The sequence below is a fragment of the Micropterus salmoides genome, unplaced genomic scaffold, assembly GCF_014851395.1.
Source record: "Micropterus salmoides isolate LMB-PRFRI ecotype aquatic unplaced genomic scaffold, ASM1485139v1 Ms_hic_scaffold_3, whole genome shotgun sequence".
Taxonomy (NCBI): domain Eukaryota; kingdom Metazoa; phylum Chordata; class Actinopteri; order Centrarchiformes; family Centrarchidae; genus Micropterus; species Micropterus salmoides.
Genome location: NW_024042261.1, coordinates 20,596,990 through 20,609,107, shown reverse-complemented (window position 1 = coordinate 20,609,107; position 12,118 = coordinate 20,596,990).

The window sequence follows — 12,118 nt, the reverse complement described above, 5'->3', positions numbered from 1 at the left end:
GGCAGGTGTGGGGATACTCACAAGCCCCCGGCTGAGCGCCGCTACGGTGAACGAGAGGGTCGCCTGCGGACACCGGTGGTCAGGGAAGCTGTCCGAGGATTTGTTGTCTCGGAGGACTCCGGAGGCAGTTGCAAGGGACCGACAGGCCCTGATGTCGGTTTCTCGTCAATTTCCCTGGTGGAAGTCACTGAAGTAGAGAAAAATGTTTTTTTGAAAATTAAACCATGTAAACCTGTTCTGGTACAACCCCTAAATAAGATTTTGAACCTGAAAATGAGCATAATACCACCTCTTTAACGTTACTGTAACTCCATGATACCCACAGGTTTCCTCGTGCCCTTAAAAACTCATACATTATATTATCTGAATTCAGAGGGGGTGAACATGAAACATGTGCAATCTTACCTATTATAATTTGTTATGAAAGCCACACAAATATTTTACTCAGTAGATCATTATATGAAAATATGGGTTTTTGACTTTTGACTCTAAATATTTATTGCAGATTATCCGGCATACATTCAGCAAAGCACAACAATAAAAATTCAGAACAGAACACTTACATTCACAGCACATAGCTCTCTCAAAAGAATAAAAGCAGCTTTCCCAATTGTCTATTTGGTTGTTCTATTGCAACATGATGGCTAAAACATAGATCAGTAATAAATAAGGGCGTTTAAAGAGGTGGTAGGAGTTATATCTCTTTTTTTGTGCATGTAACAGGTTTGCAAAGTGAAAAAGCCCAAAGTCCAGCCCAAAGGGAGTTCCCATCTCCCACAGAAAGCTCTGCTCTGAACCGCTTGGAAACAGCTCGTTTGTAGTCCAGCCCTTCACTTCCTTTACTTGTGACGTCACAATGAAAACGCGTCATAAAGCTTGCCAAGCGGCTAGCGGGGTCAGGCACGCCCTCAAACCAAGCTAGTCTGAGCGGAGGCCCTTTGGCTCAACTCACCTTTGTTTGGTTTTCCATTGTAGAAATGTTCAGGTACTTTTTTTTTCATATCACCTCACCTCCATCGAGGTTCCAAGCGAGCTGAGGGATACTAAACTGTAAAGTGAAAACACAACAGACTGCTGATTGGTCAGAGAATATTCACTATTCACTGTATCATCATTGCCTGCGCCAAACAGAGGCCAGCAACAGAAAGTTTTATATTTTACAGTTTCCGTATGGAATTTCATCACTAAATCCACTTCTGAGAAGTTTTGAGGTGAAAAATCAGCTGTGTAGATTTCGAATATTGACAGTTTTACGAGATGTGATGGCGGAACAAAAATGCTTGAATATTTTCGGAGTTGAGGAGCTCCGCAAGTGGCTGCGGGGGATCCCTGCACCAACCCGCGGGAGGAGCGTGTGAGGCCGGCCAGCCGCCCGCTCACAGAGCCCTCTGCTCCCGCCGTCACACAGACTGCTGCAGCAACAACGGCAGAGGAAAACACAGCTGGAAGGTTTTCATACCGCTTATCTGTCTTTACATTCTGAGTAATGTTGAAACGTTTTAATTTAAAAAAGAGAAAGCTGTGTGGATCGCTGGTGTGTGTGTCGCATTACACATTACGTTGCGGCAGTTGTGTGTGGCGTACATACTATCTCTGGGTACTATCTGCAATGGAAAACGGAGCAGGGCCAAGCAGAGTCTATCGATTTGCGCTATGGTAGCATTTTTCGGCAAGGCAGCATAGATCGTCAGAACACCGGCAACAGTTCAACGTTTAGTCCTGATGGTAAGAACAATGATGTTGTGTGGTTGTGCACTTGAGTAACTTATACCATCTGCTAGGTTACGGTCTCAGTCTGAAGCGGCTTTGATTTGGATCATACTACCTTGTTTCTTACGACCCGCCCTTCTCTGCTTCTGATTGGCTAGTTGTCCTTACCCGGGAACTGCGCATGTGCAACTCCCAGCAAAGATTTTGTACAAGTAAGATGCATCACTCTGTAGCTCAAGAGCGGAGCGTACAACACACAGGGTGAAAAGAGCAGTAATGCAGCAATGTGCAGTATGAGGAAGATTTTTTTTAATCTTCGAGAATGATAATTAGAAATATACTGTATGTTTCCATTTAAAATCATTTGTTGATAGTAGTCATGTCAAACAAAACAGTGAATGTACTCACTTATAATGTTTACTTATATTCATATTCTTACATATTCAACAGTTATGGATCCCATTTACCTGAGAGACTGGCGCCAACCGAGAGACCCATCTGTTGCTCTTGCTGCATCAAGTAGCAGCTTAGATGAAGGTCTAGTTTGGGATGTAGCCAACCCATTTATTTTGTCATTATTTATGTTTTTATTACTGAATTTATTATTTATTATAATAATATTTTATCAATATTTCCTTTATATTTTCATCATGTTGTATTATCTTAAGTTGTCTATGTTGTTATCTTTTTTCTTAATAAAATATTTATATTTAATTTGTTTGTACAGATTACAGATGACAGATGAGAACCTGTTATATTTAAGTAAAAACAATCCTTTAGCCACTATTCTGTTGTCTATTAGAGGTAGATATGTAGCCATTCAAAAGCTGTGTATTTGGTCTATTCTTAGGATATGGTTAGACGTCTATTAACTTTTCACTGACAGCCCAAATTCAGCCTTGTTTTAGCCTAGACCCATTTTCACCATCTAATACACGTCTGTATGTAGCTCTTCAATGGTGGTCTGATTGATGACGACTATGTTTAGACGTCTACAAAACTTTCACTGACAGCCCAAATTCAGTCCTGTTTTAGCCTAGATGTCAGAGACGTCTTTTAACCGTGTAATTGCTTGCGGGCTTTTTGGGCTTTTGGCCCTCCATCCACCTCCTTACTCAGTGTTTTCTGTTATATACCTACCTTTACATCAAAAACCGACGCTAGAGGGCTTCCCCACATTGAACTATGAAGGTAAAGGGATCCCCAGTGCGTCACAAACACTATGGCTCTTGACCATGCGTCAATATGTGACGACTTGGGAGTGAGAACGGGTTGAACTTATAAAGTGAGCAATCAGGGAAGTTTATTACAAATGTCTTGAAGTTGGGGTTGCTGAACCTTGATCACCTTGTTGGAGACCTTGACCAGGTCAGCCACCCTGTTTTGTAAGCCACAATACAGTAAGTAAAGGCATATTCAATAAAACACTGATAAAATAAAGTCACAAGAGCATGGCACACTCAAAAGAAGAATTAAAAAAAGATGTAGCCTACTGGCTTCTAAGACATCTGGTCCAGAGTCAAGTATTTGTTCCCATAGGCACAGTCATGTAAAGGCAATCCAGCCAAACTAAAGGAAACACAAACAAAACCATGTGGCCAATGTGTTTAGTGTCTCTTAATAGTCCTTTGATTTTCTGTCCTGCATTTCTTGGACAGAAAATGAAAGGACTATAATGTCTATGTGGCCTTGTAGCCTAGGTTTTTGATGTTTGTTCCAGTTCCACTCAATTGAAGGCTCTTTCAGACAACTCCACAGTGGCAAAGCCCCAGGGATTTATGAGATCTGGCCAGAAATGCTAAAAGCTTTGGTGTGGAGGGGCTGAATTGGATGACACGTCTCTTTAACATTGTGTGGAAGTCGGGTACAGTGCCGAAGGAGTGGCAGACTGGGGTGGTGGTTCCCCTGTTCAAAAAGGGGGGCCAGAGAGTGTGTGCCAATTACAGCGGTATCACACTTCTCAGCCTCCCGGGTAAAGTCTACTCCAAGGTGCTGGAACGGAGGATTCGGCCTATAGTTGAATCTCGGATCAAAGAGGAACAATGCAGTTTTCGTCTTGGTCTTGGAACAACGGACCAGCTCTTTACTCTCACAAGGATATTGGAGTGGGCCTGGGAGTATGCCCATCCAGTCTTCATGTGCTTTGTAGATCTGGAGAAGGCATATGACCCGGTCCCCCCGGAGATCCTGTGGGAGGTGCTGCAGGAGTGTGGGGTGAGGGAGGCCCATCTCAGGGCTATCCAATCCCTGTACATCCAAAGCGAGAGCTGTGTCCGAGTACTCGGCAGTAAGTCAAACTCTTTCCAGGTGAGAGTTGGCCTTCGCCAGGGCTGCGCTTTGTCACCAGTCCTGGTTGTGATATTCATGGACAGGATATCGAGGCGTAGTCGTGGTGAGGAGGGGTTGTGGTTCAGTGGGCTTGGGATCTCATCACTGCTTTTTCCGGATGATGTGGTCCTGATGGCATCATCGGTCCGTGAACAGCGGGGGCAGTATTGCACTTGCTTTACCACACCGTTGTGACGAAAAGAGAGCTGAGCCGTAAGGCAAAGCTCTCGATCTACCGGTCAATTTTCGTTCCTACTCTCACCTATGGTCATGAAGGCTGGGTCATGACCGAAAGAACGAGATCGTTCAAGCGGCCGAAATGAGTTTCCTCAGGCAAGTAGCTGGTGTCTCCCTTAGAGATAGGGTGAGGAGCTTGGCCATCCGCGAGGAGCTCAGAGTAGAGCAGCTCCAGTAGGTCCCCTACTGGAGCTGCTGCCCCCGTGACCCAACCCCGGATAAGCAGATGAAGGTGGATGGGATGGATGGATGGTGTTGCAGCACAATCGTCAGTGTTAAGGGCAGAAATTTTGCTTTAACAAACTACAGAATACACACACAGAGGTGAGCTGTGAGTGTATTTTTTTATGTCTGATTTTGTAGGAGAATAATGCCGTTGTTATTACGCTTCTGGCGTCGGAATAATGGAGCTGCAGTCACATTAGTTGAAACAGGAAAGCCTGTGACGACTGTTATGTCAGAAGAAGCTGAATCAAGATGAAGCCACATTTCCATTAATTAACATTTAGTCAGCACGAGGATGAAGTCCGGTCATTTCACATCAACTGGTATAAGACCCACCACTTTGAATGCATCATCCTTTTTTATATTAATTTGTAGTTTTCAGAAAAAAATTGGGTTGTCGTAAGTAGTACAAATAAAACTAAACTGACAGGTGTAACGAAGATAATAACATGAATCTGCCGTAACGTGAGTGTCACATGCATTCCTAAACAAACCTGTTTGGACAGACAAACATCTCACATTCTTATTATTTTAATGACGTTATATTACAGAAGACTTTAATGTCATACAGTAGAAAGGTGTTCCTTTACAAAACGCCCTTTGAAGATGACAAAATACGAGTCATTGCATGATCGAAAATGTTCAAAGAGAGGAATTCCTCAAAGAAAACTTAAAACTAAGATATAGAGAAAAAAAACAGATTATAGAAATCTAGAATTAAATCTAAAACAAACAGCTTGTACATAATTATATATTAACTAATAAATCTAAGAATGTAATTTGTTTTACTTAAGTGCAAATCACTGACATTTATTTGTGAAGAGGCAAACAGTTTACTCCATCAAGGAGGTCAGTTAAGAGAAAAAGAAATCTGCAAGAAGCCATGCATGTAAAGTGAGGTACACACAATGCTGTAATGCTGAGAAGCTATAATGCTATGATGGTAGCATGTTCACATTTAACAATGAGCTGTATTCCTGCTGTTCTCCTCCTGCTAACCATACAGTGCTGCAGATGTTTACAGTTATACTCGTTCTGTTTCATGTTTGCATAGCGATCCATTTGGCTTTAGCCTTCACAGTGAAACCTCTGAGTAACCACAGCTCAACCTAACAGAAGTGCAAATACATCATCCAGTCCATAGCAAGTCATGACATTTGGAACAAGAGTTAATTTTTATGGTTGTACAATTTTGTTTTCTCAGAAAGTTTGCATTTAATGTTGCATCACAGTTTAAATGTCTTATCTGTACAACAGTGTCTTTCTGCCAGTCCCATACTGTCCTCAGAAGAAAAAATTCAATTACAGCCATTCAATCCAACTAGTATTGTCTTCTCCAGTGAAATGTTCATGTGGATATCCTAATAACTCACCACACTGGCATTAGATATTTGGGAAAGGAAGAAATCTTCATCCTGTTCCTTATCATTAGGGTTGTTGAATGAGAGTGTGGTGTGGGCTTGCTCCCAAATATAACCTTTATGAGACATTTGTCCGTCATAGGCTCTTGTTACTTTTCCTTATTTATCTGGGTTCTCATCTGGCAAAGATCCTTTACACATTCTCTTCATGCAAATCCATTCTGTGTGATGATGTGCTCTCCTGACGCGCCTGTCTCTCCATACACAAGACAGACCGTTCGGCTTGTCACCTCTCCAAGCTGCTGCTTGCTGTCCTTCTTCTGTGAAGATCAGTGGTGGGGATCCCTACAGAGGCAGCAAAAAGAGTCAGTACAGTTCTTTCTATGGCAAATGTTTAAAAGTTTAAACCTTAAGGGACATAAGTGTTATTATTCTTCTGTCTTGTCAACCCGGTCTAACTCCCAAGTTATGACATGTGGTCAGGGTAGGTCAAACTTTTCAATTCACTCTGTGATGATATTTACAGAAACCCAACAGTTCCCACCAAGAGCAAGCACTAGGCGACAGAGGCAAGGAAAAACTTCCTTTTAAGAGACAGAAACCTCGAGCAGAACAAAGGCTCGGGGTGGGCGGCCATCTGCCTCGACCGGTTGGGGGGGGGGCAACAGAGAGAAACAGGGAGGGGGATGGAAGGAGAGAGAGAGGGGAGGGAGGCAGCCTACACAATATACACACAGAGGTACAGACAGTAAAGGTAATGTTGCTATAGACTGAATGAATAATGGTACAGATACAGGTACAAACAAACGCCAGACTTTCACACTGGTTAACTTGTGTTTTACTTTAAGATGTCTAACCGGATGTTGCGTGTTATTGCTAACTTGACTGGGCCTAGCATGGTTGTTGTTGTTAACTTGACTGTCCAGAAATGACTCTAAATGGGGTAACTAGTGCGTTAAAAAGTGACTGCAAGTGTCCATATGTGAAAATTTGGGAGTGAGAGGGTGTTGTTCTTGTGAAAAATGTATATTTTTATGGTCTCTGTCTTTCTCTGTTTAAGGTTTAAACTACACTATTACAGTGTTAGTAAGTGATGACTGAGAAAAATGAGAAAAGAGAAAGACACAAGATAAATGTAGGAAAAAGAGATGACAGATTGGATGTGTCAGAGGTCTGGTTTGTGTGTATGTGTGTACAGAGGAGGGGTTTTACAATGTGGACTTCACGGTCTGGTGATTCACATGCATGAAAGGAAGGATGTATGAGGGGAAGAGATGGAAGGAAGAGAACAGAGGGTACAACGTGACACAAAAGAGGAATAGACAGGGAATGTTATGCAACACAAATTGGACTTTTAAATAAAAAATAGTAATTAGATATGCTTTATTCTACTCCTGATAAGGAGATAACGGTGTGACAGAAATAGTGTAAATTGTATCCATCAAATAAGGCAAAGGTAAACTGGGCTTACGGTAGAATAACTTGACTACTGTTAACCCAAAAAACTGATCCAGGATGAATCTGAGTGGAGCAGAGTCCTTGCTGCTCAATTTACTCCACTGAATCATGTAGCTTGTTATACTGCCATCTTGGGTTCACATGCAGCATGGAGGAATTTTTGTTTTTTACTTTGCTGCTCTTTTAAAGTACTGCATTTGAGCTCTTAAAGTAAGGTACCTTACCTTTCACAAGAAACAAAATAATCACTTCTAGAATTGCAGGGTTTTTTTTTTCACTTTAAAGACCTTCTTACTTTTTAAAAGATTAATTCTGTAATATCTGAATTCATACCACTCATTATGCAAATTACATTCTACTGTTAATGTATTTCTTTACTAAACTACTGTTTTTGAAAAGTGCCTCAGCTTCATACTTTTGATGCAAGAACAAAATATTTTCCCTGGGGAATGATGATCTTTTGGATGACTTGAAACTCTGATTTTAAGCAGAAAGGTCCTTGGTGACTAATGTTTGCTGCAGACTCGCTTGTCGCTTCCAATGACTGATGTTACACTAATGTTGCTAACAAGCTCTTTTTAGAGGAAAAAGAAATGCAAAAAAAAGATATGTAAACATGAAAAACACATAGTAGATGTTCTTCTATTACATTTCTAAATATGCTGCATAGATTTGAATATTTCTCACCTAGGTGGTTGAGTCATTGGGCTTACTGCATCAGTAACAAGCGTCTGGAGCTGGAAAGCAGAACAGTGATGTTATCCTTCCCTTCCATGTGACTGTGCTGGCAGGTCTTGTCAGCAGTAGGATGGGGGAATTATATCCAACTGCCTGGTCGGAGGGTTCTGTGGATCACCTTGTCCATAATAACAGATGCTCGTGTATACATGCTTTCTTCTTTGTCACATCCAAAAGCTTAGGGTCACTGGGCAGAAACACACTGACGGTATTTAATTGGTTAATACTGTAGGTCCATGCTTCCCCAGAAACTAAATGCTGATTGGACAGTGAAGGAGGTGAATGAGGTATACTGTAGGTGGGGGTGAACAGCAGGCCCCTGAGCCTCGACTGACCAAACAAAGACCACAAACACACTCTGTCTGGAGCGTAATTATTGCAATTATGTACTGCACGATTGCTGGTAGTGGTTATGAAGTGTTGAGGAATTCTAATAAATGAAAAACTATTTGAGTTTCAATCCCAAAATGTAAGAATTGTCACTGCAGTAAATGAAACAAAGTGTTTAGAAATATAGCTAAATAAAATGTTTAAACTTTTGGTTTAAAATGGTAGTTTTAAGCTTTTCTCTGTGCTTAAATGTGTGCAGCAAAGGGGGGTGGGGGTGATATTTCTTTTTCTTCCTGACTGAAAAATCAGCCATATAAAGCAAAAAACATGAAATAACTGTGCTCAGTCTTTTCTTTCCTTAACACCTGTACACTTTGAGTTTGTTACTGCTTTTCTCTTGTCATATACTCATATGTGCTTTCTTTTTGTTTCCTCTATTTGAAGTTCCTCCTCAGATGCCTACTATTAATGCAATTCTTCCTGTCAAATAATCATCCTCCTTTCACCACCTCTTTTTTCTCCCCTCTTCCACTCATTTCCTCACTTCCACTTGTACATGATCTCCTTCCTTGTCTTGTGTAAATGCACTAATGAAAATGAGCATTTCCTGCCTGATTATCGTTCCTCTCTTCCTTTTTCACTTCATGTGTCACTCATTGCCACTAATGTTACATTCATTTCTTTCTCTATCCGCCCCTTCAGACTCTATTGTTGTCTCTGATGGGTGAAGTTAGGTCTATTCTGTCTGTAAAATCATCTTCTAATAAAGTCAACCACTGATATACGAGACACTCTGACCGCTATAATAGCCGCCGGGGGTGATATCCCTGTGGGATATCAAGCAAGGGAGGGAAAAATGAAAGACCGGATGGGAAGCTCGAGAGGCGCATTACAGCTCATTATTCTGCAGAGGCCTGACAGCACGATTAGGCAGTTCACACAGGCTGGATCTCAATTGAGAGATAGAGAGATGCATGCACAAACACATGCACATGTATAAACACATACACAGGCAGTAGAAGCATGCTGCATGATCATTCTGACTAGACTGGGTTAAAACCACATTATAAGGGAAAGTATGTTGATAAGTCATCTGAGGCAGCATAGTGGCAAGAAGGATAGCATTAGTACATGTAGAACTACCACTACTGACTGTTAGCATTTTAAAGAGTCTCAGTTTTTACGTATCGTACTTGATATTTGCCTGATGATGTCCCATACTTCACATACACTATTGAGAAAATCCTCCCATAACAATGCAGGACAAATCCATCTCCAAGTGTTCCAAATTAAGAAACAAAATACAGTTTTTTAACTGCCCTCCAGAATAACACACCTGATCAAAGTGATCAAAAATCAAAGTGTTTTCGTTGGTTAAGGCTTGGTTCAGTTTAGACACAGAAATACCTTGGTTAAGGTTACTTTACTGTTTTGGCTCAGTCTCAAGGATTTCATCAGAATAATTTTTGGTCACAGCAGGCAGCTGTTTTCAGCTTAAAACCCACTGTATGCTTACTTGCCAAGCACCAAACTGCGGACAGACAAACTCGCATCAACCTGATGGTCAAGGTTGTGGTTTAATTCTTCTGCTACATTCCAATTTTTGTTAAGTTTCTCCTCATTACTTTTTGACCTCCTCTGACCTGATCTGCACTCATCTGTCTTATTCTGCATCTCCATGTCCACTCTCTGACTTTTCTTCTTTCCAGCTTTATGAGATTTCATCTTCTCACTAACAGTCTCTGTGATTTGAAAGGAGCTGTAAGTGAATGGCGCTACCCTTTTGAAGTATTTATCCTTATAATGGGGGGAAAGTTACCCTGACAGAAAGAAATGCCCCTACGCGACCTTCCTTGCTTGTTAAATTTCAACAAATCATTGCTCAATCACAGCTGAGCTCCTTTTCTAAATTGAGCTTGTTCCCTCTGAGCTTTCTAAGGGTGCAGTTTCTTCAAAAGCAAGACATGTCAGATGAACCGGAGTTTTTAAATTAGCTCTGAGTGTGGATGTTTGTGGAAGAAGTATCAACTAATCGGAATAAAATAGAAGCTTAAGTCATGCCATGAGATTGAGGTAACTGAACATTCACTGAAACCCTCTCCTTGTCCAATCATAGTTTCACAAATATAACTGGGCACAGAAGGCCTGTCAAACTTTGTATTCTCCACATGCAAAAGCAGTACACATTGGGCTATAGTAAGAGAGATACTACTTATATAGAGAGTTGAGGGTGTAGCCTTTCCAAAACCACACTTGGTTACTAACCTACACCAAGTGGTACTTCCAAGGCCAAGAGGTATTTCATATTAAATCCATTTATACTCTAACTGCACTAGCCACAGCTGATAAAACCTGCCAGCGCCACTTTTTATTTCAGCCAGCAAAATCGACCATCGCCTGCTAGAAATAAGAAGCACAAAATGACTAAAACCTTGTCATCATTGTAAAACTGCAGAGAATGGAAGAATGGAAAGCTTGACAGGCATGTCAACAGTAAACGAGGGGGCGGGGCTTAGCAAGGGTCAGCTCCTCTTATTGGCCACAGTATTCAGAATTAGTCAAGAAAATATAGTGGGTGCTGAAAATTTAAGAATAAAAACAATAGAATAGGAAATATTAGTAAAGAAAATAAAGGTTGGAGTTCAGTGCTTTGATTGAGCATCATCAGGATGTTGCCTCTGGTCTCTCCAGCTCTAAATCATGTACAGCTTCAGCAGTGGATCTCTTTCTGGCTTCTGATCCCACTAAGGGATCAAACTATGATCTAATCCTTGTAGTTCTGACACTGACCTCTGAGCCTGTGGTGTAACCAGAAGTGAATGGGTATTTATATAACACCAGCTTGGTTTGCATAACCAACTAAGCATTGGCGAGCATAGTACTATTGCATTAAGGCCACAGCTTTTTTCAGCCTGGAATCCAAGATGAATAAATTTTGTATTTTGCTCAGGGACCAACGCTCATTAAAAAATGTTAATACTGTGTGCACGTGAAGGCAGAAATAAACATCCCTGTGACCCATTTAGAGTCCCAAACCATAAAGGGCAAAAGTTAATCTGAATAGAGTTTCACCAGTCTTGCAGCACACATAAGAGGATCATGTCTGAATAAAATAGTAATTGTCATTTTTTTACCATTGTTATTTATTGTTTAATCCAGGTCAGATGCCAGCACAGGAAAAAAAATGGCTGAACACTTTCAATGTAATATTGGAGTTAATGTTAATGATAAGCCGTGGTGGCTCCTTATAGTTTCAGGCTATTGTGTTTGTGTAAGGCTTATGATTGAAAGGTTACTGACTATCAGAGAAAATTAGTGTGGATTAAGTGAATGAATGAGGTATCTACTGTAACTCAAATTGGTACAGCAACTTTTCTGGGTAATGTTAAATTTAACATTAGGAACACTGTTTGTTTTATAAGTTATTATCTATAGACTTGCTTTGGTTGATTTGGTTTATCCAAATGTGTGCTGGGTGGCGTTCTTGCTGGTTAGTCGGATAAAATGTGCAACAATGTATACATACATGCATGGTTTCTGTCTGTGTGTGGTCTTGTTTAGTCGGTATGAGGTTCTCCAGTATTTGAAGTGAGATCTGCTTCAGAAGCCATTCTTGAAGGCCCTTATTGTGACTCTTTGTTTTGTACACAAACACTGATGTTCAACATTAATTTTATGGCTTTTCTTTTAAAATTGTTGGACTTGCCCACTTTAAATAAATGGATTTTGTT